Source organism: Coregonus lavaretus, assembly GCF_964263955.1.
Source record: "Coregonus lavaretus genome assembly, contig: HAP1_SCAFFOLD_54, whole genome shotgun sequence".
Lineage (NCBI taxonomy): Eukaryota > Metazoa > Chordata > Actinopteri > Salmoniformes > Salmonidae > Coregonus > Coregonus lavaretus.
The window spans coordinates 753,575-781,359 of NW_028158385.1; positions in this window are offsets into that span (position 1 = coordinate 753,575).

Consider the following 27,785-nt stretch of genomic DNA (forward strand, 5'->3'; position numbering starts at 1 on the left):
TACAATGCCAAAAATGTTGCATGTTAGAAATCAAGTTTTCAAAATACAGCACTTTCAGTACAGAGAAACAAGTGTGATGATGCAAATGAGGAAAATGATAATTGCATACAATTTGCATCATCACACTTGTTGCAATGTACTACAGTGTTTCCTAATCCTGGTCCAGGGAACACAAAGGGGTGAGCTTTTTAGTTTTTGCCCTAACACTCACACAGTGGACTCAACTAAGCAACTCCAGCCTTTGAATGGAATAAGGTATGTGAGGGCAAAAACAAACAAGTCCACCCCTTTGGGACCAGGATTGGGGAACACTGCTGTACTGAAAGTCCTCCATCTTGAGAACTTCACTGCTGACGTGCACATTTTGAGGGTTTGTATACTGACGTGCACATTTTTGGGGATTGTATACATGGTGAGGAAACCAATGTGTACATTTGTAATTTGATTGAACTATCCCTTTAATTAGACTTATTTTGGAGTTACACTTAGTCAGAGGTGCATTTGCTCTAAGCATGTGCTATAAATAAACGTTCTTTTATTTTATAAAGAAAACGTATTTTGTCATCTCTTAAGGATAGGCCAACTGAACGAGTGTGCTCGCATACTCCCTTAAAATACCTTTGCTTTAAAAATGAGAAAAAAGTGGCAGTAGTAGGGTTTGTCCATTTTGAGACGCCATAGACCCCTTTCTGTGTTAACAAACATAGCTGCAAGAGGGGGATGGGCGCGATTTGGTGGCAGAACAAGGGGGAGTTCTTATTGAACGCCAGCAAAAAAAGCCTCTATTTACATGTTGCTTATGAGTGTATTTCACACTACTTTGGATTATAATTGCATTTTAAGGCTCGTATGAATGTCCTGCTTAATATAATGTTTGTGTCATCACAAATCAACTGCATTACACTTAAAAAAAACACTTCAACTTCAACCAGTAAAATGGCTCTTTGGCTAGCTTTTGCAAAAGGCGTTTGCATTGTAGCTAACAACTGCTGCATACAAAATTGTTATTTTGCAAATATCACAACCAAATATAATCTTACCGATTGTTAAAGCAAGAATCAAAACATAATTCTAAGCCTATGAGAACCCAAAAACTTTATTTTGTTTAGAAGTAATAAAAATGTAAATCTAGACTACTGCCGCCAAGAGTCGCACGCATCTGTTTGTGACGTCAGTGTGTCATGTACTGGAAAAGGGTCTATAGCCACTTCCTGAAAATAGTCAGAAAACTCAAGAAATCCGTCTTTAATGTTGACGTTTTTGCCGAGGAAATCTTAGTCGTGCAATTTTACATCTAACTAAGATGTTTGGTCCAGTATTTCTGAATGAAAAAACCTGCATGAAAACGAGTCTTCTCAAGTTTAATGACAACAAAGACTTTAATGAAGAATCCCTACTGTTGACTAATCACCAACGCAGGGGCGTAGAGTTCGGCTACCGACTTGCCTCGAGGAAAATATGTTGTGTTCCCGAAAAGCCGAAAAAACCCTTACCGAAAGTCCAAAACGAAAACCTCACAAAATGTTGTCATAATATATGCACAAACTCTTCCGAACTGTTTCGGCTGGGAAGCATGCTGACGCCTTAAAGGCTAACAAAAAGTCTGTCTTACAATGGTTTCAGTAGTCCTACACTGTCACAAGGTATAGATTATACCCCTATTTAGACCTGAAGTAGCAGACAGTCTAAATACAGATTAGTGACAATATCGGAACGCTTAAACCATTTGTAACATAATTATTGTTAGCCCAGCATAAAGTTTGAGCTTTCCTTTCAACACCATGGAGTGAATCCTTACCACTGCTACACCTGGCTATCAGCCACCGGAGCTTAGTCTGGCAGCGAGAAAAAGTTTATTCAGCCTCATTTACTGCCTTAAAAAAACATAGCTGATATGGCTGACTTGCTTAAACAAATATGGTTTCTAATGACTCCTTGTAGATTTGTGTAATTCGATAAGAACCGCCTAGTTAAATAAAGGTTAAATAATAATAAAATATGTACATAATAAAATGGACACTGTAAAACACACAGGGTGTTCACTCCTTAGGCCTACCTTCCTTTCTGCGTCAGACTTCTGAATCTACTTCTGAAAGTACCATGCTTAGATTCATAAGCAAACAGCGACAGTTTCGTTAAAAACAAGACACACCGGTTTGATATTGGAGAAATACATAGGTGATTTTACCACTGTAATCAGATGGACATTATTATGTTATGGTCATTGAATTGATTAGCCCACTAACCACGTGTTAAATGTGTAGTGTAGCTACACTGTGTAGGACTATGAATTGGGCAGCTATAGGCTATTTGTTAATAGGCTAATTATGTTCTGGCCCGCAGACTAGCTACAAGCTCAGCAACAAATTGACTGGAGGCCAAACCTAGTTGCCAACCCCCCTATATTGTAAATTCAATCTGGTTGGTATAAGATTGAAATGGGAAAATAATGTACCTGTGAAAACCCTATGAAATAATTAACCCTATGAGGTTAATTGCCTTGATCAAGGGCACAACGACAGATTTTTCATGTAGTTGGCTCGGGATTCAAACCAGCGACCTTTCAGTTACTGGCCCAACACTCTTAACTGCTAGGCTACCTGCCGCCAGATCAATTAACTTCAATACAGTTATCCAAATACATTCATAATCAATGAATAAAATAATGAACCTAGTTTTAAAAGACTATTTACAAAACACAAGTAGTCAATTCATAGCCTGTTTATCATTAAACAAAAGTTGTTTAGTAATATAAAATAATCCACCCAAACTAATGCTGAAAACTGATCATCACACATCTTTATCTGATGTACACTGAGTGTACAAAACACCTTCCTAATATTGAGTTGCACCCCCCCCCCCCCCCCCCCGTCCTCAGAATAGCCTCAATTAATCGGGGCATGGACTCTGCAAGGTTTTGAGAGCGTTCCACAGGGATGCTGGCCCATGTTGACTGCAATGCTTCCCACAGTTGTGTCAGGTTGGCTGGGAGTGGATCTCTACTCCGAATAGCTCGTTCCATCTCCGCCCACAGATGCACAATTGGATTGAGATCTGGTGACTTGGCAGGCCAATGCAGTTAGCGGAATTCACTGTCATGTTCGTTGCTCCACTTTTATCAAGGGGCCCAATGTCTGCCATGAAAACACACCCCACACCACCACCACCATCCTGCAATGCTGACACACAGCATGGATGCATGTACTCATGGTTTTCTCCATTCCTTAGTCCTCCCATCAGCGTGAAACAGCAGGAACGGGGATTCATCAGACCAGGCAATGTTTTTCAAATTCTCCAGTGTTTTCATTCCTTAGCCCACTGCAACTGCAGTTTCTTGTTTTCTGCTAAAAGCTAATGGGGATCTATAATAAATACACCACAAATACATCATTAAGGATCATAGCTTTCACCTGGGTTCACCTGGTCAGTCTATGTCATGGAAAGAGAAGGTGTCCTTAATGTTTTGAACACTCAGTGTATGTTGTGTCTACTAGCTCATTTCCCACAGAAAACTGCAGAGGGAAGCAGTACCACCCAGTCAACCATCAGACTCCATTGTGAGACGCCTCACAGAGGATATTCAACCCTAAGGGCAAATCCAAGGTCATCTCAATATCTTTACAGTAGAAGCTATCTAAGCACACCAAAACTGACCAGGTGAACACTGATCAGTAAAGTAAAGAAATGCTAACATTCTATAACGTTCTCTTTGATTTTGAATTTTAGGACCCCTTTAGTTATAAAAATATGTATTTAAAAATGATTTGATTAAATATTGAATTTGGCCTTTACTACTATATCCAATAGAAACACATTGAATAACACATTCATAAATGGTCCAAAAAAAACAGACTAATGGTGAAAACTGATCATCACATCATCTCTATCTGATACATTCAGTACAATGTAGTATTTTATTAGGATCCCCAGCGGCTACTCTTCCTGGGGTACAAACAGGAAACACAAAAAATACATACAATACATCATCAAGCACTACATTTACAATTTAGTCATGTTGCAGATGCTCCCATCCAGAGAGACCCACAGCTAGTGCATTCATCTTCTGATAGCCAGGAGAGACAACATAGTGGCTACTAAAACCTCCCTATGAAGCAGGAACCCAGGGAGAAACATAGAGAGGAACCAGGCTCAAAGGGGTGGCCAGTCCTCTTCTGGCTGGACCAGGTGACATATGTTTTCATATCAGTAGGCTGAACAATACAAAAGGGGGGGGGGAAACTATTCTAAAAGTTGGTAAGAGTCGAAAGCTAAAAAGGGGCAAAAGTCATGCAAATTATGAGCCATATCATCCTCAACAGCAAACACAGGTTCTTAGAAATGTTTTCACATTTATTAAAAACAATAATACCTTATTTACATACACCTTAGCCAAATACATTTAAACTCAGTTTTTCACAATTCCTGACATTTAATCCTAGTAAAAATTCCCTGTCTTTGGTCAGTTAGGATCACCACTTTATTTTAAGAATGTGAAATGTCAGCATAATAGTAGAGACAATGATTTATTTCAGCTTTTATTTATTTAATCACATTCGCAGTGGGTCAGAAGTTTACATACTCTCAATTAGTATTTGGTAGCATTGCCTTTAAATTGTTTAACTTGGGTCAAACGTGTCGGGTAGCCTTCCACAAGCTTCCCACAATAAGTTGGGTGAATTTTGGCCCATTCCTCCTGACAGGGCTGGTGTAACTGAGTCAGGTTTGTAGGCCTCCTTGCTCGCACACACTTTTTCAGTTCTGCCCACAAATGTTCTATAGGATTGAGGTCAGGGCTTTGTGATGGCGACTCCAATACCTTGACTTTGTTGTCCTTAAGCCATTTTGCCACAACTTGGAAGTATGCTTGGGGTCATGTCGATATAAGACTCATTTTACTGTGGATATAGACACTTTTGTACCCGTTTCCTCCAGCATCTTCACAAGGTCCTTTGCTGTTGTTCTGGGATTGATTTGCACCAAAGTACGTTCATCTCTAGGAGACAGAACGCATCTCCTTTCTGAGCGGTATGACGGCTGCATGGTCCCATGGTGTTTATACTTGCGTACTATTGTTTGCACAGATGAACGTGGTACCTTCAGGTGTTTGGAAATTGCTCCCAAGGATGAATCAGACTTGTAGAGGTCTACAAAATTTATTCTGAGGTCTTGGCTGATTCCATTTCATTTTCCCATGATGTCAAGCAAAAAGGCAATGAGTTTGAAGGTAGGCCTTGAAATACATCCACAGGTACACCTCCTATTGACTCAAATTATGTAAATTAGCTATCAGAAGCTTCTAAAGCCATGCCATCATTTTCTGGAATTTTCCAAGCTGTTTAAAGGCACAGTCAACTTAGTGTATGTAAACTTTTGACCCACTGGAATTGTGATACAGTGAATTATAAGTGAAATAATCTGGCTGTAAACAATTGTTGGAAAAATGACTTGTGTCATGCACAAAGTAGATGTCCTAACCGACTTGCCAAAACTATAGTTTGTTAAAAAGAAATTTGTGGAGTGGTTGAAAAACAAGTTTTAATGACTCCAACCTAAGTGTATGTAAACTTCCGACTTCAACTGAATATGGACAAGCAATGACAGAGCGGCAAATACAGTAGAATATTATAGAATACAGTATATACATATATGGACAACCAATGACAGAGCGACATGGACTAAGATACAGTAGAATATTATAGAATACAGTATATACATATGAAATGTGTAAAATGCTTCACAACATCAGCTGAGCTAAAAGTTCCTGTTGTTATTTTTGTAATGTGCCATAAGGTTTATTTTATTTTATGTTTTTTTGAATCTGGTTTTATTGCTAGTTTGAGTTACCTGGCAGAGAGTTCCATGTAGTCATGGCTCTATTTAATACTGTGTGTTTCCCAGCGTCTGTTCTGGACCTGGGGACTGTGAAGAAACCTCTTGCTGCATGTCTTGTGTTGTACCGATGAGTGTCCGAACTAGCTCATTCCCACAGAAAACTGGAGAGGAAAGCAGTACCACCCAGTCATCTATCAGACCTTACTGAGTGTATTCAACCCTAAGGGCAAATCCAAGGTCATCTCAATATCTTTACAGCAGAAGCTAACAAAACACACCAAAACTGACCAGGTGAACACTGATCAGTAAAGTCAAGACAGGCTAACATTCTATAATGTTCCCTTTCCTCTGAACAATTATCTCACAGTGAGAAACAATCGGATTACAATAGAGTGTTATTGTTTCTTAATGTTATCAAATTCACTGTTACCACTTCCTTTCTGAGGTGAGAATGAAGTGACTTTAATCTTAACTGGTCTGAGACAACTGATGAGGCTTTTCTCCAGTGTGTGTTCTCTGATGACCTTTTAGCTCAACTGATGTTTTATAACATTTTCCACAGTCAGAGCAGTATTAAGGCTTCTCTCCTGTGTGTATACGTTCATGTTGCTTTAAGTTGCCCGGTTGAGAGAAACTCTTTCCACAGTCAGAGCAGGAGTAAGGCTTCTCTCCAGTGTGTGTTTTCTGATGACATTTTAGCTTAGTTGATGTTGTAAAGCATTTTACACAGTCAGAGCACGAGTAGGGCTTCTCTCCTGTATGTATACGTTCATGTTGTTTTAAGTCACCCAGTCGAGAGAAACTCACCCCACAGTCAGAGCAGAAGTAAGGCTTCTCTCCTGTATGTATAAGTTCATGTCTTTTTAAATCCGCCAGTCGAGAGAAACTCTTTCCACAGTCAAGAGCTGGAGTAAGGCTTCTCTCCTGTGTGTGTTCTCTGATGACATTTTAGCTTAGTTGATGTTGTAAAACATTTTACACAGTCAGAGCAGAAATAAGGCTTCTCTCCTGTGTGTATACTTTCATGTTGTTTTAAGTCACCCAGTCGAGAGAAACTCTTTCCACAGTAAGAGCAGGAGTAAGGCTTCTCTCCTGTGTGTGTTCTCTGATGAACTTTTAGTTCAGCTGATGATTTAAAACATTTTCCACAGTCAGAGCAGAAATAAGGCTTCTCTCCTGTATGTATACGTTCATGTTGTTTTAAGTTGCCCAGTTGAGAGAAACTCACCCCACAGTTAGAGCAGAAATAAGGCTTCTCTCCTGTATGTATAAGTTCATGTATTTTTAAGACCGCCAGTCGAGAGAAACATTTTCCACAGTCAGAGCAGGAGTAAGGCTTCTCTCCTGTGTGTATACGTTCATGTTGTTTTAAGTGGCCCAGTTGAGAGAAACTCTTTCCACAGTCAGAGCAGGAGTAAGGCTTCTCTCCTGTGTGTGTTCTCTGATGACATTTTAGATTGGTTGATGTTGTAAAGCATTTTACACAGTCAGAGCACGAGTAGGGCTTCTCTCCTGTGTGTATACTTTTGTGTTGTTTTAAGTCACCCAGTCGAGAGAAACTCTTTCCACAGTAAGAGCAGGAGTAAGGCTTCTCTCCTGTGTGTGTTCTCTGATGAACTTTTAGTTCAGCTGATGATTTAAAACATTTTCCACAGTCAGAGCAGAAATAAGGCTTCTCTCCTGTATGCATACGTTCATGTTGTTTTAAGTTGCCCAGTTGAGAGAAACTCACCCCACAGTCAGAGCAGAAATAAGGCTTCTCTCCTGTATGTATAAGTTCATGTATTTTTAAGACCGCCAGTCGAGAGAAACATTTTCCACAGTCAGAGCAGGAGTAAGGCTTCTCTCCTGTGTGTATACGTTCATGTCGTTTTAAGTGGCCCAGTCGAAAGAAACTCACCCCACAGTCAGAGCAGAAGTAAGGCTTCTCTCCTGTGTGTGTTCTCTGATGACATTTTAGCTTAGTTGATGTTGTATAGCATTTTACACAGTCAGCGCACGAGTAGGGCTTCTCTCCTGTATGTATACATTCATGTTGTTTTAAGTCACCCAGTCGAGAGAAACTCTTTCCACAGTCAGAGCAGGAGTAAGGCTTCTCTCCTGTGTGTATTCTCTGATGAACTTTTAGTTCAGCTGATGATTTAAAACATTTTCCACAGTCAGAGCAGAAATAAGGCTTCTCTCCTGTATGTATACGTTCATGTTGTTTTAAGACCGCCAGTCGAGAGAAACATTTTCCACAGTCAGAGCAGGAGTAAGGCTTCTCTCCTTTGTGTATACGTTCATGTTGTTTTAAGACCGCCAGTCGAGAGAAACTCACCCCACAGTCAGAGCAGGAGTAAGGCTTCTCTCCTGTGTGTGTTCTCTGATGAACTTTTAGCTTAGTTGATGTTGTGAAATTCTTCCCACAGTCAGTGCAGAAATACAGATTCTCTCCTGTGTGTATTTGTAGGTGTATTTTTAACTTTGATAGAATTGGGAAAATCTCCTCACAATGTGGGCAGTGGTGAGACCTCTTAGCTCTGTGATCTTCCTGCTGTTGCTCTCTGGATGTAGAGAATGTCTCAACATGGTCTCCTGTGTGAACAACATCAGAAGAACCAGTCAGTTGGTGTAACATACAGTACCAGTCATAAGTTGACACACCTACTAATTCAAGGGGTTTTCTTTATTTTTTACTATTTTCTACCTTGTAGAATAATAGTGAAGACATCTAAACTATAAAAGAACACATATGGAATCATGTAGTAACCAAAAAAGTGTTAACCAAATCAAAATATGTTATATTTTAGATTATTCAAAGTAGCCACCCTTTGCCTTGACAGCTTTCCACACTCTTGGCATTCTCTCAATCAACTTCACCTAGAATGCTTTTCCTACAGTCTTGAAGGAGTTCCCACATATGCTGAGCACTTGTTGGCTGCTTTTCCTTCACTCTGTGGTCCAACTCATCCCAAATCATCTGAATTGGGTTGAGGTCAGATGATTGTGGAGGCCAGGTCATCTGATGCAGCACTCCATCACTCTCCTTCTTGGTCAAATAGCCATTACATAGCCTGTAGGTGCTTTGGGTCATTGTCCCACTAAGCGCAAATCAAATCAAATTTTATTGGTCACATGCGCCGAATACAACAGGTGCAGACATTACAGTGAAATGCTTACTTACAGCCCTTAACCAACAGTGCATTTATTTTTAACAAAAAAGTAAAAACAACAATAAAAAAAGTGTTGAGAAAAAAAAGAGCAGAAGTAAAAAAAAGTGACAGTAGGGTGGCTATATATACAGGGGGGTACCGTTGCAGAGTCAATGTGCGGGGGCACCGGCTAGATGGGATGGGATGGCGTATCACTGCAGAATGATGTGGTAGCCATGCTGGTTAAGTGCGCCTTGAATTCTAAAAATATCACAGACAGTGTCACCAGCAAAGCACCCCCACACCATCACACATCCTCCTCCATGCTTCACTGTGGGAACTACACATGCAGAGTTCATCCGTTCACCTACTCTGTCTCTCACAAAGACACGGCTGTTGGAACCAAAAATCGGACATTTGGACTCATTTCCACTGGTCTAATGTCCATTGCTCATGTTTCTTTGCCCAAGTAAGTCCCTTCTTATTATTGGTGTCCTTCAGTAGTGGTTTCTTTTCAGCAATTCCACCTTGAAGGCCTGATTCACACAGTCTCCTCTGAAAAGTTGATGTTGAGATGTGTCTGTTACTTGAACTCTGAATAATTTATTTGGGCTGCAATTTCTGAGGCTGGTAACTCTAATGAACTTATCCCCTGCAGCAGAGGTAACTTGGTCTTCCTTTCCTGTGGCGGTCCTCGTGAGAGGCTGTTTCATTATAGCGCTTGATGGTTTTTTGCGACAGTCCTTGAATAATCTTAAAAAGTTCTTGAAATTTTCCGGATTGACTGACCTTCATGTCTTAAAGTAATAATGGACTGTCGTTTCTCTTTGATTATTTGAGCTGTTCTTGCCATAATATGGACTTGGTCTTTTACCAAATAGCTATCTTCTGTATACCACCCCTACCTTGTCACAACACACCTAATTGGCTCAAATGCATTAATAATGAAAGAAATTGCACAAATGAACTTTTGATAAGGCATTCCAGGTGACTACCTCATGAAGATGGTTGAGAGAATACCAAGAGTGTGCAAAGCTGTAATCAAGGCAAAGGGTGGCTACTTAGAAGAACTTAAAGTATAAAATATATTTTGATATGTTTAACACTTTTTTGGTTACTAAACGATTCCATATGTGTTGTTGAATAGCTTTGATGTCTTCACTACTATTACACAATGTAGGATGTAGGAAATAGTCAAAATAAAGATAAACCCTTGAATGAGTAGGTGTGTCCAAACCTTTGACTGGTAATGTACATGTCAATCACATTTATTTTTTGAAGCCCTTTTTACATCCGCAAAGTCACAAAGTGCTTTACAGAAACACTTCCTAAAATCACGAAAGATCAAGCAATGCAGATGTAGAAGCACAGTGGCTACTAAAAACTCAGTATAAAGCAGGAACCCAGGGAGAAACATGGAGAGGAACCAGTCCTCTTCTGGCTGTACCGGGTGGCGCAGCGGTCTAAGGCACTGCATCTCAGTGCTTGAGGCGTCACTACAGACCCCCTGGTTCGATTCCAGGCTGTATCACAACCGGCCGTGATTTGGAGTCCCATAGGGCGGCACACAATTGGCCCAGCATCGGGGGGCAAAAGTCGTGAAATTTATGAGCCATATCATCCTCCACTCACTATCACAAGGGTTAGTAACTACACAGACTAATTTCATAGAACTTAAAACATTGGCAGTTTGTCTACTTCACTTCTTTAGTCTACTCTCTGATCACTCCAGATAGTGAATAAAACATGCTGGCAATACTGGTGTCAAACCATGCAAGTCTCAGTAGCACAAAATAACATCTACCTTTACATACAAACAGATCATCATGAAACAGTTCAACTGCAACTTTTCATGCACAGTGAGAAGTTGGAACAAACACAAACTTAATTAGATAGAACCTGCTCTTACCATGAGAAACAGATTTCCCAATCTTCTCCTCCTCTTCTTCATCTTTAATGTTTACATTCAGCGCCAGTGTTTGACTGCAGTCTTCCAGCTTCACTGATGCCATCTCTGGATCCTGCAGTGCAAACTGGGCTCCACTGTCACAATCAGGACCCAGTGACTGTAGGTTTGGACTCAGTGTGGAAGGAGAGGGGCAGGCTGGGTTTGTCCTCACTGTTGATGTTACCGGCCTCATACCTTAGTTGGCAAGTAGTAATAAAGAGAAACGGAAACAAAAGTTAGTCTTGACAATTCAGGCACATTCTTTATTCTCTAAAAATATTTTGTATTTTTCAATCATCTAATTCAGTGTTTGACTGAAAAAGTACTAATTTTGGGTGCCGGTACGGTATATATTTAGGTGCAGGAGCCCCACAATACCTTTGAGCTAATATTCTATAAGAGGAACATGAGCTCAAGCAGTAGACATTTCAGGTGCTGATATTCAGCTCTGTTGAGCTTCTGTCCAAGTCAAACACTGATCTCATTTTAATAGATCAGGTAGCTAAGAATTGACAACAAATAATTAACATTACAAAGTACACACTACACAATGTACAGTTGAAGTCGGAAGTGTACATACACCTTAGCCAAATACATTTAAACTCAGTATTACACAATTCCTGACATTTAATCTTAGTAAAAATTCCCAGTCTTGCGTCAGTTAGGATCACCACTTTATTTTAAGAATGTGAAATGTCAGAATAATAGAGATAATGATTTATTTCAGCTTTTATTTCCTTCATCAGATTCCCAGTGGGTCAGATGTTTACATACACTCAATTAGTATTTGGTAGCATTGCCTTTAAATTGTTTAACTTGGGTCAAACGTTTCGGGTAGCCTTCCACAAGCTTCCCACAATAAGTTGGGTGAATTTTGGCCCATTCCTCCTGACAGAGCTGGTGTACCTGAGTCAGGTTTGTAGGCCTCCTTGCTCGCACACGCTTTTTCAGTTCTGCCCACACATTTTCTATAGGATTGAGGTCAGGGCTTTGTGATGGCCACTCCAATACCTTGACTTGTTGTCCTTAAGCCATTTTGCCACAACTATGGATGTATGCTTGGGATCATTGTCCATTTGGAAGACCTATTTGCGACCAAGCTTTATCTTCCTGACTGATATCTTGAGATGTTGCTTCAATATATCCACATCATTTCCCTTCCTCATGATGCCATCTATTTTGTGAAGTGCACCAGTCTCTCCTGCAGCAAAGCACCCCCACAGCATGATGCTGCCACCCCTGTGCTTCGCGGTTGGCATGGAGTTCTTCGGCTTGCAAGCATCCCCCTTTTTCCTCCAAACATAACAATGGTCATTATGGCCAAACAGTTATATTTTTGTTTTATCAGACCAGAGGACATTTCTCCAAAAAGTACGATATTTGTCCCCATGTGCAGTTGCAAACCATAGTCAGGCTTTTTTATGGCGGTTTTGGAGCAGTTGCTTCTTCCTTGCTGAGTGGCCTTTCAGGTTATGTCGATATAGGACACGGTTTACTGTGGATATAGATACTTTTGTACCCGTTTCCTCCAGCATCTTCACAAGGTCCTTTGCTGTTGTTCTGGGATTGATTTGCACCAAAGTACGTTCATCTCTAGGAGACAGAACGCGTCTCCTTCCTGAGCGGGATGACGGCTGTGTGTTCCCATGGTGTTTATACTTGCATACTATTGTTTGTACAGATGAACGTGGTACCTTCAGGCATTTGAAAATTGCTCCCAAGGATGAACCAGACTTGTGGAGGTCTACCATTCTTTTCCTGAGGTCTTGGCTGATTTATTTTGATTTTCCAATGGTCAAGCAAGGAGGCACTGAGTTTGAAGGTAGGCCTTGAAATACATTCAGAGGTACACCTCCAATTGACTCAAATGATGTCAATTAGAATATCAGAAGCTTCTAAAGCCATGACATCATTTTCTGGAATTTTACAAGCTGTTTAAAGGCACAGTCAACTTAGTGAATGTAAACTTCTGACCCACTGGAATTGTGATACAGTGAATTATAAGTGAAATAATCTGTCTGTAAACAATTGTTGGAAAAATTACTTGTCAAAACTATAGTTTGTTAACAAGAACTTTGTGGAGTGGTTGAAAAACGAGTTTTAATGACTAAACTTCCGACTTCAACTGAGATATATATATATATACACACACACACACACACACAACCAAGACTCTTCCTAGAGCTGGCCGCCTGGCCAAAGTGAGCAATCGGGGGTGAAGGACGTTAGTCAAGAAGGTGACCAAGAAGTCGATGGTCACTCTGACAGAGCTCCAGAGTTCCTCAGTAGAGATAGGAGAAACTTCCAAAAGGACAACCATCTCTGCAGCACTCCACCAATCAGGCCATTATGGTAGAGTGGCCAGACGGAAGCCACACCTCAGTAATTTTATTTAACCTGGTAAGCCAGTTGAGAACAAGTTCTCATTTACAACTGCGACCTGGCCAAGATAAAGCAAAGCAGTGCGATAAAAACAACACAGAGTTACATATGGGGTAAACAAAACATAAAGTCAAAAATACAACAGAAAATATATATACAGTGTGTGCAAATGTAGTAAGTTATGGAGATAAGGCAATAAATAGGCCATAGTGCAAAATAGTTACAATTCCGTATTAACACTGGAATGATAGATGTGCAAAAGATGATGTGCAAATAGAGATACTGGGGTGCAAATTAGCAAAATAAATAACAATATGGGGATGAGGTAGTTGGGTGGGCTAATTTCAGAATGGCTGTGTACAGGTGCAGTGATCGGTAAGCTGCTCTGACAACTGACGCTTAAAGTTAGTGAGGGTGATAGACTACATCCAATTTGCTGAGTAGAGTGTTGGAGGCTAATTTGTAAATGACATCGCCAAAGTCAAGGATCGGTAGGATAGTCAGTTTTACGAGGGCATGTTTGGCAGCATGAGTGAAGGAGGCTTTGTTGCGAAATAGGAAGCCAATTCTAGATCTAACTTTTGAATGGAGATGCTTAATGTGAGTCTGGAAGGAGAGTTTACAGTCTAACCAGACACCTAGGTATTTGTAGTTGTCCACATACTCTAGGTCAGACCTGCCGAGCGTAGTGATTCTAGTCGGGTGCAAGCAGCGTTCGGTTGAAGAGCATGCATTTAGTATTACTAGTGTTTAAGAGCAGTTGGAGGATACGGAAGGAGTGTTGTATGGCGTTGAAGCTCGTTTGGAGGTTTGTTAACACAGTGTCCAATGAAGGGCCAGATGTATACAAAATGGTGTCGTCCGCATAGAGGTGGATCCGAGCGTCACCAGCAGCAAGAGCGACATCATTGATATACACAGAGAATAGAGTCGGCCCGAGAATTGAACCCTGTGACACCCCCATAGAGACGGCCAGAGGTCCAGACAACAGGCCCTCCGATTTGACACATTGAACTCTATCTGAGAAGTAGTTGGTGAAGCAGGCGAAGCAGTCATTAGAGAAACCAAGGCTATTTAGTCTGCCAATAAGAATGCGGTGGTTGACAGAGTCGAAAGCCTTGGCCAGGTCGATGAAGATGGCTGCGCAGTACTGTCTTATCTATCGCGGTTATAATATCGTTTAGGATCTTGAGCGTGGCTGATGTGCACCCATGACCAGCTCGGAAACCGGATTGCATAGCGGAGAAGGTACGGTGGGATTCGAAATGGACGGTGATCTGTTTGTTAACTTGGCTTTCAAATACTTTTGAAAGGCAGGGCAGGATGAATATAGGTCTAACAGTCTGGATCTAGAGTGTCATCCCCTTTGAAGAGGGGGATGACCGCGGCAGCTGTCCAATCTCTGGGGATCTCAGACGTTACGAAAGAGAGGTTGAACAGGCTAGTAATAGGGGTTGTGACAATTTTGGTGGCTAATTTTAGAAAGAAAGGGTCCAGATTGTCTAGCCCAGCTGATTTGTAGGGGTCCAGATTTTTCAGCTCTTTCAGAACATCAGCTGTCTGAATTTGTGTGAAGGAGAAGGGGGGGGGGGGGGGGGGGGGGGCATGGGCACGTTGCAGCGGAGGGTGCAGAGCTGGTGTCCGGGGTAGTGGTAGCCAGGTGGAAAGCATGGCCAGCCGTAGCAAAATGCTTGTTGAAATTCTCGATTATTGTAGATTTATCTGTGGTGACAGTGTTTCCTAGTCTCAGTGCAGTGGGCAGTTGGGAGGAGATGCTCTTATTTTCCATGGACTTTACAGTGTCCCAAAACTTTTTGGAGTTAGTGCTACAGGATGCACATTTCTGTTTGAAAAAGCTTGCCTTTGCTTTCCTAACTGATTGTGTATATTGGTTCCTGACTTCCCTAAAAAGTTGCATATCGCGGGGGCTGTTCGATGCTAATGCAGTACGCCACAGGATGTTTTTGTGCTAGTCAAGGGCAGTCAAGTCTGAGGATAAATAAGCATGCCCCATTCAAAAAATTAAGATTGAGAGGAAAGCACTTTTAAAGAACAACCAGGCATCCTCTACTGACGGAATGAGGTCAATATCCATCCAGGATACCCGGGCCAGGTCAATTAGAAAGGCCTGCTCGCTGAAGTGTTTTAGGGAGCGTTTGACAGTGATGAGGAGTGGTCGTTTGACCGCGGACCCATTACGGACGCAGGCAATAATCGCTGAGATTCTGGTTGAAGACAGCGGAGGTCTATTTAGAGGGTATATTTGTCAGGATGATATCTATGAGGGTGCCCATGTTTACAGATTTGGGGTTGTACCTGGTAGGTTCGTTGATAATTTGTGTGAGATTAAGGGCATCTAGTTTAGATTGTAGGTTGGCCGGGGTGTTAAGCATATCCCAGTTAGGTCACCAAGCAGTACGAACTCTGAGGATAGATGGGGGGCGATCAGTTCACATATGGTGTCCAGGGCACAGCTCTGGGCTGAGGGGGGTCTGTAGCAAGCGGCAACAGTGGGAGACTTATTTCTGGAAAGGTTGATTTTTAGAAGTAGAAGCTCAAACTGTTTGGGCACAGACCTGGATAGTACAATAGAGCTCTGCAGGCTCTCTCTACAGTAGATTGCAACCCCACCCCCTTTGGCAGTTCTATCGAGACGGAAAATGTTGTAGTTGGAGATGGACATTTCTGGTGGCCTTCCTAAGCCAGGATTCAGACACTACTAGAACATCAGGGTTGGCGGAGTGTGCTAACGCAGTGAATAACTCAAACTTAGGGAGGAGGCTTTGGATGTTAACGTGCAAGAAGCCAAGGCTTTTACGGTTACAGAAGTCAACAAATGATAACGCCTGGGGAGTAGGAGTGATACTGGGGGCTACAGGGCCTGGGTTAACCTCTACATCACCAGAGGAACAGAGGAGGAGTAGAATAAGAATACGGCTAAAGGCTTTAAGTACTGGTCTTCTAGTGCGTTGAGTACAGAGGGAAAAAAGGGGCAGATTTCCGTGCGTTGTAGAATAGATTCAGGGCATTATGTACAGACAAGGATATGGAAGGATATGAGTACAGTGGAGGTAAATCTAAACGTTGGGTAACGATGAAAGAGATAGCATCACTGGAGGCACCGATTGAGTCGGTCTCCGCGTGTATGGGGGTGGGACAAAGGAGCTATCTAAAAAGGTAGGTTGAGCTGGGCTGGGGGATCTACAGTGAAATAGTACAATAAGAAATAACCGAAACAGCAATAAGCAAAGCATATTGACATGGGAGAGAGGCATAAAGCAATCACAGGTGTTATTCGAGAGAGCTAAGGCAACAGCTGGTAATGGCGACAAAGTTTGGGCTGAGGCTAAACATAAACAGGATGCGGTACCGTATAAAGGAACAGTCCAGCAGGCATCAGCTGTATAGCTGAGTTATCATAAGGTCCGGTGAACAGCAATAGGAGAGTTCGGAGGTAGTTCGGAGGCTGCTATAGCACTGGCGAGCAAGAGGCCATGGCTAGCGTGTGCTAGCGGGCCAGGGCTAGCAGATGGGTCTTCGTGGTCGACGTCGTAACAGGAAGCCTGCTGTAACCACATCAGATGATTTCGTCGGCAGACCAGTCGTGTTGGATCGGCGGGGCTCCGTGTCAACACTAGGAGGTCCCGTCCGGTTGACAGAGAGGTAGATAGCCGGGCGATGGGCCTGGCTTTAGGATAGCTCAAGGTTGATTACCCACAACAACGTCCATTTGGTTGCAGCTAGCTGTGATGATCTGTTGTTAAAAGTCCAGTGATTCAGTGATTCCGGCAGAAAAACCGATGTTCTGGGTCGATAACACGCTGTGCAGACAGTGCAGACTGGCCGATAATAGTCCAGGCTAGAGCTGGCTGGTAGTGCAGGCCACATACAATGGTGAAAAACCGCTGATGGTGGCTAATAGCAAGTAGCTAGTTAGCTGGCTACTCCCGTCCGGTAGATAGAGGTAGATAGCCGGGAAATGGGCCTGGCTCGAGGCTAGCTCACGGCTAACTGGTGCTTGCTTCTGGGGCAGTGGTGAACAGCCAAACAGCAACATCCAATCGGTTGCGGCTAGCTAGTTGCGATCCGGTGTTAATGTCCAGTGAATCAGTTATTCCGGAAGTAGAATCCGATGTTCTGGGTGAAAACCGCTAACGATGGCTAATAGCCAGTAGCTAGTTAGCTGGCTAGCTAGTTTCAACTGGAGATTCCAGATAAAGGTAAGTCAATAATAGAATCCGTTCCACATTGAGTGAGGCGGCTTGCAGGAAAGTATATGTTGTAGAAGGATGAAAAGTATGATAGGAAAATATGTACGCGAAGAGAACGCGACCGCACTGCTACGCCATCTTGGAATAGTAAAGGGCACATGACAGCCCACTTGGAGTTTGCCAAAAGGCACCTCAAGACTCTCAGACCATGAGAAGGAAGATTCTCTGGTCTGATGAAACCAATATTGAACTCTTTGGCCTGAATCCCAAGCATCACATCTGGAGGAAACCTGGCACCATCCCTACGGTGAAGCGTGGTGGTGTCAGCATCATGCTGTGGGGATGTTTTTCAGCGGCAGGGACTAGGACACTAGTCAAGATCGAGGGAAAGATGAACGGAGCAAAGTACAGAGAGATCCTTGATGAAACCTGCTCCAGAATACTCAGGACCTCAGACTAGGGCGAAGGTTCACCTTTCAACAGGACAACTACCCTAAGCACACAGCCAAGACAACGCAGGAGTGGCTTTGGGACAATCTCTGAACGTCCTTGAGTGACCCAGCCAGATCCCGGACTTCAACCCGATCTAACATCTCCGGAGAGACCAGAAAATAGCTGTGCAGCGACGCTCTCCATCCAATCTGACAGAGCTTGAGAGGATCTGCAGAGAAGAATGGGAGAAACTCTCCAAATACAGGTGTGCCAAGCTTGTAGCGTCATACCAAAGAAGACTCAAGGCTGTAATCGCTGCCAAAGGTGCTTAAACAAAGTACTGAATAAAGGGTCTGAATACTTATGTAAATGTGATATTTTCGTATTTTTTATTATATTTGGTAAAAAAATGTTAGCAACAATTGATAAAAACTAGTTTTTGCTTTATCATTATGGGGTATTGTGTGTAGATTAATGAGGGAAACAAACAACTTAATCTATTTTAGAATAAGGCTGTAACATACCTAAATGTGGAAAAAGTCAAGGGGTCTGAATAATTTCCCAATGCACTGTATATACAGTGGGGAGAACAAGTACTTGATAACCTGCAAAATCGGCAGTGTTTCCTACTTACAAAGCATTCAGAGGTCTGTAATTTTTTTTATAGGTACACTTCAACTGTGAGAGATGGAATCTAAAACAAAAATCCAGAAAATCACATTGTATGATTTTTAAGTAATTAATTTGCATTTTATTGCATGACATAAGTATTTGATACATCAGAAAAGCAGAACTTAATATTTGGTACAGAAACCTTTGTTTGCAATTACAGAGATCATACGTTTCCTGTAGGTCTTGACCAGGTTTGCACACACTGCAGCAGGGATTTTGGCCCACTCCTCCATACAGACCTTCTCCAGATCCTTCAGGTTTCGGGGCTGTCGCTGGGCAATACGGACTTTCAGCTCCCTCCAAAGATGTTCTATTGGGTTCAGGTCTGGAGACTGGCTAGGCCATTCCAGGACCTTGAGATGCTTCTTACGGAGCCACTCCTTAGTTGTCCTGGCTGTGTGTTTCGGGTCGTTGTCATGCTGGAAGACCCAGCCACGACACATCTTCAATGCTCTTACTGAGGGAAGGAGGTTGTTGGCCAAGATCTCGCGATACATGGCCCCATCCATCCTCCCCTCAATACGGTGCAGTCGTCCTGTCCCCTTTGCAGAAAAGCATCCCCAAAGTATGATGTTTCCACCTCCATGCTTCACGGTTGGGATGGTGTTATTGGGGTTGTACTCATCCTTCTTCCTCCAAACACGGCGAGTGGAGTTTAGACCAAAAAGCTCTATTTTTGTCTCATCAGACCACATGACCATCTCCCATTCCTCCTCTGGATCATCCAGATGGTCATTGGCAAACTTCAGACGGGTCTGGACATGTGCTGGCTTGAGCAGGGGGACCTTGCGTGCGCTGCAGGATTTTCATCCATGACGGCGTAGTGTGTTACTAATGGTTTTCTTTGAGACTGTGGTCCCAGCTCTCTTCAGGTCATTGACCAGGTCCTGCCGTGTAGTTCTGGGCTGATCCCTCACCTTCCTCATGATCATTGATGCCCTACGAGGTGAGATCTTGCATGGAGCCCCAGACCGAGGGTGATTGACCGTCATCTTGAACTTCTTCCATTTTCTAATAATTGCGCCAACAGTTGTTGCCTTTTCACCAAGCTGCTTGCCTATTGTCCTGTAGCCCATCCCAGCCTTGTGCAGGTCTACAATTTTATCCCTGATGTCCTTACACAGCTCTCTGGTCTTGGCCATTGTGGAGATATTGGAGTCTGTTTGATTGAGTGTGTGGACAGGTGTCTTTTATACAGGTAACGAGTTCAAACAGGTGCAGTTAATACAGGTAATGAGTGGAGAACAGGAGGGCTTCTTCAAGAAAAACTAACAGGTCTGTGAGAGCCGGAATTCTTACTGGTTGGTAGGTGATCAAATACTTATGTCATGCAATAAAATGCAAATTAATTACTTAAAAATCATACAATGTGATTTTCTGGATTTTTGTTTTAGATTCCGTCTCTCACAGTTGAAGTGTACCTGTGATAAAAATGACAGACCTCTACATTCTTTGTAAGTAGGAAAACCTGCAAAATCGGCAGTGTATCAAATACTTTTTCTCCCCACTGTAGCTGTATGCAGAATCCTTTTAGCAAGGTTGCTTCCCCTCCTCTCTAAGGAGGCTTTCATCTTATTCTGAAGCCTGATAAATACCCAACAAAATGTGAAATTTGGGTTTGGGAACTACTACTGTAAATGGATTAAGATATGATATACCAACCCCACTGCAGAAGTTGCCACTAACAACTTGATTTCACAACCTTTTAAGCTTTTCTGGGGCACGAGAAAGAGTCCTGGACTGGCCGGACATCCTTCTTTTAGCTATAGAACCCTTTGCCATTGCAGTAAGGGCCCACCCGTCAATTAGTGGAATAAAAATAGATTTTGCACATTGAGTATGCAGATGATACCCTCTTATTCCTAACATATCTAAATAATTTTCTTCCTTCTCCAATTTAATTAATAACTTGTCAGTTTTTTGGGATTAAAGTTGAAAACCTTTTCCTAAACAAGCAAGAGAGACTGAATCCAATTGTACAGCATCCATTTGTGAATACAGAACAAGGTTTCACATATCTTGGTATTAAAATCACACCAGAATTTAGCTCCTTGAGCTCAACAAATGATGTCCCCATGGTGACGAGTGTAACAGAATCCATCAACAGATGGACATCATTGTCTATATCAATTACTGGTAGAATAAATATCATTAAGATGAATATTCTGCCCAAATGTCTTTATCTATTTCAATCAATTCCTCTGGCTCCACCACCTTTATTTTCCCCAAATATCTGAAAGATACTCTCAAATGTTATCTGGAGCAACAGAAAACCAAGGCTTAGACTTTCTCTTCTTTATTTGCCCCATGACAGAGGGGGGATGCAACTTCCAAACCTACAGTGGTATTACTGGGCTGCAATGTTTTGGTTCTCCAAGAAACCACAAAAGGCTTCACTTTGGATGGATATTTGTACTCTGCTCCCTTTAAGAAACTAAAGAAGAAGACTACTAATCCCTTTGTTAAAAACACCAACTATATGGCAGGAAGTACAGCAATATCTGGGTGAATCCCCTGTATTATCCAGTTTTACACCAATTTGGGGAAATGACAATTTCATACCTGGTAAAAATGACTTGGGGTTTAAAGAACTTCGAAGAAAAGGTATTGTTAAAGTAATGGACTTAAACATTTAAAAAAAGGGCTAATGTCATTTGTAGAACTAAAGAGAAGATATAACTTACCACAAAATTATTTTTTCAAATACTTACAATTGAGAAGCTTTATTTTTTCCAGTCTAAAACAATCTGCCCTACAACCTACTTTGACCACTTTAGAAATGCTCTCTGTTAATATGTGTTATGGGAGAGGTCAAATTACATCATTATATTGGAAAATGGTAGCTACTCATGAAGACAACTCTGATAGTAAGAGACTTCAGTGGATACAATAAATATTTCAGCAGAGGACTGGGGTATGATATGCTCGAGAGCTCAGATACAGACCATAAAAACCCGCCTGAGATTGTTGCAATACAATTGGATAATGAGAACAATTGTATTTCTGTAATTGTTGATTGTCCTACTTGGAACTAATAAATATATGTGTAAAAAAAAAACGCTGGAGGCCACTGTGTTCTTGGGGACTTGCAATGCTGCAGAAATGTTTTGGTACCCTCCCGCAGTTCTGTGCCTCGACAAAATCCTGTGCCTCGACAAAAGACAGATTATTTCACATAATTCACTGTATCACAATTTCAGTGGGTCAGAAGTTTACATACACTAAGTTGACTGTGCCTTTTAAACAGCACGGAAAATTCAAAAAATCATGTCATGGCTTTAGAAGCTTCTGATAGGCTAATTGACATAATTTGAGTCAATTGGAGATGTACCTGTGGATGTATTTCAAGGCCTACCTTCAAACTCAGTGCCTCTTTGCTTGACATCATGGGAAAGTCAAAAGAAATCAGCCAAGACCTCAGAAAAAAAAATTGCAGACCTCCACAAGTCTGGTTCATCCTTGGGAGCAATTTCCAAATGCCTGAAGGTACCACGTTCATCTGTACAAACAATAGTACGCAAGTACACCATGGGACTATGCAGCCGTCATATCGCTCAGGAAGGAGAGGCGTTCTGTCTCCTAGAGATGAACGTACTTTGGTGTGTAAAGTGCAAGTCAATCCCAGAAAAACAGCAAGGGACCTTGTGAAGATGCTGGAGGAAACAGGTACAAAAGTATCTATATCCACAGTAAAACAAGTCCTATATTGACATAACCTGAAAGGCTGCTCAGCAAGGAAGAAGCCACTGCTCCAAAACCGCCATAAAAAAGCCAGACTACGGATTGCAACTGCTCATGGGGACAAAGATCGTACTTTTTAGAGAAATGTCCTTGGTCTGATGAAACTAAAATAGAACTGTTTGGCCATAATGACCATCGTTATGTTTGGAGGAAAAAGGGGGGTCTTTGCAGCAGAAGGGACTGGTGCACATCACATATTTGATGGCATCATGAGTAAGGAAGATTATGTGGATATATTGAAGCGACATCTCAAGACATCAGTCAGGAAGTTAAAGCTTGGTCGCAAATGGGTCTTCCAAATGGACAATGACCCCAAGCATACTTCCAAAGTTGTGGCAAAATGGCTTAAGGACAACAAAGTCAAGATATTGGAGTGGCCATCACAAAGCCCTGACCTCAATCCTGTAGAAAATGTGTGGGCAGAACTGAAAAAGTGTGTGCGAGCAAGGAGGCCTACAAACCTGACTCAGTTACACCAGGTCTGTCAGGAGGAATGGGCCAAAATTCACCCAATTTATTGTGGGAAGCTTGTGGAAGGCTACCCGAAATGTTTGATCCAAGTTAAACAATTTAAAGGCAATGCTACCAAATAATAATTGAGTGTATGCTCATCAGTCATGATAATTATATATTTACATTTACATTTTAGTCATTTAGCAGACGCTCTTATCTAGAGCGACTTACAGTTAGTGAGTGCATACATTTTCATACTGGCCCCCCGTGGGAAACGAACCCACAACCCTGGCGTTGCAAGCGCCATGCTCTCCCAACTGAGCTACATCCTCCACTCACTATAACAGGGGTTAGACACTACACAGACTCATTTCCTAGAACTTTAAAAACACTGGCAGTTTGTCTACTTCACTTCTTTAGTCTACTCTCTGATCACTCCAGATAGCCCAGTAAATAAAACAAATGCTGACAAAATTGGTATCAAACCATGCAAGTCTGAGTAGCATGGAATAACATACCATCTTATTGAAACAGTTCATCATGAAACAGTTCTACTGCAACTTTTCATGCACAGTGGGAAGTTGGAACGAACAACAAACTTAGTTAGATAGAACCTGCTCTTACCATGAGAAACAGATTTCCCAATCGTCTCCTCCTCTTCTTCATCTTTAATGTTGACATTCAGCTCCAGTGTTTGACTGCAGTCTTCCAGCTTTACTGATGCCATCTCTGGATCCTGCTTAGCAAACTGGGCTCCACTGTCACAATCAGGACCCACTGACTGTAGGTTTGGACTCAATGTGGAAGGAGAGAGGCTCGCTGGGTTTGCCCTCACTATTGATGTTACCGGCCTCAGATTTAATTCTAGTCGTCCTGTAGTAACAATGAGAAACAGACACAAAAAGTTATTGTCTTGACAGTTCTGGCACTTTCTTTATTCTCTAAAAATATATTACGTTTCTTCTTGTTAAATTATCTAATTCAGTGCTTGACTTTGACTGAAATAGGTGCTGGTACTCATTTTGGGTGCCGGTACTGTTTATATTTAGGTGCAGGAGCTCCACAATACTGTTGAGCTAACATTCTATAAGAGGAACATGAGCTCAAGCACTAGATATTTGAGGTGCCGGTACTTAACCTATGGTAGATTTTCCCAAATTCAAACTCATTCCAGGGGTTTTCTTTATTGTTACTATTTTCTACATTGTATAATAATAGTGAAGACATCACAACTATGAAATAACACATATGGAATAATGTAGTAGCCAAAAAAGTGTTAAACAAATCAAAATATATATTTTATATTTGAGATTCTTCAAAGTAGGCAACCTTTGCCTTGATGACAGCTTTGCACACTCTTGGCATTTTCTTAACCAGCTTCGAGGTAGTCACCTGGAATGCATTTCAATTAACAGGTGTCCCTTTTTAAAAAGTTAATTTGTGGAATTTCTTAATGTGCTTGAGCCAATCAGTTGTGTTGTGACAAGGTAGGGGTGGTATCCAGAAGATAGGCCTATTTGGTAAAAGACCAAGTCTATATTATTGCAAGAACAGCTCAAATAAGCAAAGAGAAACAACAGTCCATCATTACTTTAAGACATGAAGGTCAGTCAATCCTGAAAATATGAAGAACTTTGAATGTTTCTTCAAGTGCATTCGCAAAAACCATCAAGCGCTATGATGAAACTGGCTCTCATGAGGACCGCCACAGGAAAGGAAGACCCAGAGTTACCTCTGCTGCAGGGGATAAGTTCATTAGAGTTACCAGCCTCAGAAATTGCAGCCCAAATAAATGCTTCACAGACTTCAAGTAACAGACATCTCAACATCAACTGTTCAGAGGAGACTGTGTGAATCAGGCCTTCATGGTCGAATTGCTGCAAGGAAACCATTACTAAAGGACACCAACAAGTAGAAGAGACTTGCTTGGACCAAACAACATGAGCAATGGACATTAGACTGGTGGATATCTGTCCTTTTGTCTGATGTGTCCAAATTTGAGATTTTTGGTTCCAACCGCAGTGTCTTTGTGAGACGCAGAGTAGGTGAACGGATGATCTCTACATGTGTGGATCCCACCGTGAAGCATGGAGGAGGTGGTGTGATGGTGCTTTGCTGGTGATTTATTTAGAATTCAAGGCACACTTACCCAGCATGGCTACCACAGCATTCTGCAGCGATACGCCATCCCATCTGGTTTGGGCATAGTGGGATTATCATTTGTTTTTCAACAGGACAATGACCCAACACACCTCCAGGCTGTGTAAGGGCTGCATCAGATGACCTGGCCTCTACAATCCTCCGACCTCAACCCAATTGAGATGGTTTGGGATGAGTTGGACTGCAGAGTGAAGGAAAAGCAGCCAACAAGTGCTCAGCATGTGTGTGAACTGCTTCTGATGGATATTTTTTAGTGGACTATGAGATAAAACTGGGTTAATCACGAACATAGTTAGAATTCTTTGTTGCTGGGCCAGGAACTTAATTGGGTCATTTCACTGTGTGTGTGTGGGTAAAGTGGGAATCTGACTTAGGGTCTAATTGATTGCTCTTACTTAAATCCATGGCTGTCCTATCTTATCAAAGACTGAAACTAGCCTGTGGCATTTTGTCTCTCTCGGCGCCAGGGTTGAAAAGAGTTTAAACTAAACATGAGTGTTTTTGCAAGACAGGGGAGTGATTGATTGTAGTACTATGTGATTCTGAACTGAATGAATGTCGAATTTAGCCGCCACCATAGACAATGGGAGTGGGCGGAGCAATAAAAGAGCGGGAAACTAAAGAGGGAGGGATTTTAAAGCTAGGGTGTGTGGAGGGCACTATATAAGATGGAGAGAGAGGAAGAGGAGGTGCTACTCTGCAGACTGGCATCGGCTTTGTTGAAATTATAATAAAGTCATTCTTAATTCTACAAAAACTCTGGAAGTATTTTGATTTGTAATAAAGTATAGTGATTATTTTCCACAACACTTCAAGACTGTTGGAAAAGCATTCCAGGTGAAGCTGGTTGAGAGAATGCCCAGAGTGTGCAAAGCTGTCATCAAGGCAAAGGGTGGCTACTTTGAAGAATCTAACATCTAAAATATATTTTGATTTGTTTAACACTTTTTTTGGTTACTACATGATTCCATATGTGTTATTTCATAGTTTAGATGTCTTCACTATTATTCTATAATGTAGAAAATAGTAAAAATTAAGAAAACCCCTTGAAACCCCACCTCTTTAAGGAATACCTGGGATAGGATAAAGTAATCCTTCTACCCCCCCTTACCCCACCCACCCAAAATGTGTAAGTCGCTCTGGATAGCCCAGTCAATAAAACTAATGCTGACAATACTGGTGTCAAACCATGCAAGTCTCAGTGGCATGAAATAACCCAGGCATAGCCCAGTTGTTCAGGGATGTGTGATGTCAGAATTACAGAATCCAACCTAGCAATAGACTGGGTGATAACTTATGGAGGTCTAACTTATGAAGATAACTTAATTAGATAGAACCGGCTCTTACCATGAGAAACAGATTTCCCAATCTTCTCCTCCTCTTCTTCATCTTTAATGTTGACATTCAGCTCCAGTGTTTGACTGCAGTCTTCCAGCTTCACTGATGCCATCTCTGGATCCTGCAGTAAACTGGGCTCCACTGTCACAATCAGGACCCAGTGACTGTAGGTTTGGACTCAGTGTGGAAGGAGAGAGGCAGGCTGGGTTTGTCCTAACTGTTGATGTTACCGGCCTCAGACTTAATCTGAGTCGTCCAGTAGTAATATAGAGAAACGGACACAAACGTTAGTCTTGACAGTTCTGGCACTTTCGTTATTCTATAAAAAATATATTAGATCAGGTAGCTAAGCATTGACAACAAACCATTTATTAATTTCACATTAGACACAAATTGCACACTTTAAATTGAACAATGTAAGTGCACTTAACCTATAGTAGATTTCATAAATTCACATAAATGACTGAAAAACCATTTAGAACAAGGTTGCAGTTTGTTTTAGACAGCACTATGTCATATTTTCCTGAATAACCTTGTCTTCAATGTATTATTTCAATCAAAAAACACCAAAATAACAATTATAGATAAAGATACAAACAACTGAATGTGTCTGAATATATGGAAAAAGGGGAGGGGTCTGAATACTTTCCGAATCCACTGTAAGAAATTGGCAACTCGTTCTCATTCTGAGAAATAAGGTAGGCCACTTGATTTCAACATCTGAACAAAGTGGACAGGCTAACATGCTTTTCAAACAGTTGGAGACAGACAGAATGGTGTGTTCCTAACAATTCAACTGTTCAACTTTGTTATCTAGCAAATAGATCCAAGTTGGCTAAACTTGAAATATAAAGATCAGCTGGCTAATCACTAGCATGTGGGCTTGAGAGATTGTTGATGAGACCGGTGTTAATTGTCTATAGCCTAATACCTGCTACAATAAGTTAGTCAATTTGTATAACTTCACAAGCCCTGAATTCATTAGATTATAGCTGACTGTTTGAAATGCAGTGTATTTGACCTTTAATTGTACAACGCTTATTTAGAGAAAAACAAAATTGAGAAATCTTGAATCACCCATACGTTTGAAAAAACTCAAGATACAGCTGTATGATTTGTAGTCCATATCGCCCCGCCCTAACAGAGTACATTACGTTATACTGTACTATTGTACTGAACTAAAAACTTTTCTTTCCTGTACTCTGCTGTACTGTACTTTCCAATCTTGTGAAACAGTAGCTATGTTTCCAATAACTTGTCCATTGATTTTTTTCTGGACATTTAGAAAAAGTTTGCATAGAAAATAGATAGGACAATTGCCCTCTAGGGTGCGTTTCCATGTAACTATCTTGTGTCGATAAAAACAGCTGGACGTAATGACTCACCCTGTACCGTCAAAATGATTTGGCAATCATCATTTATTTAAAAAACACTGTTTCAATCCTCACAGAATAAAAACCCACCCGTCCAACGATTTAAAAT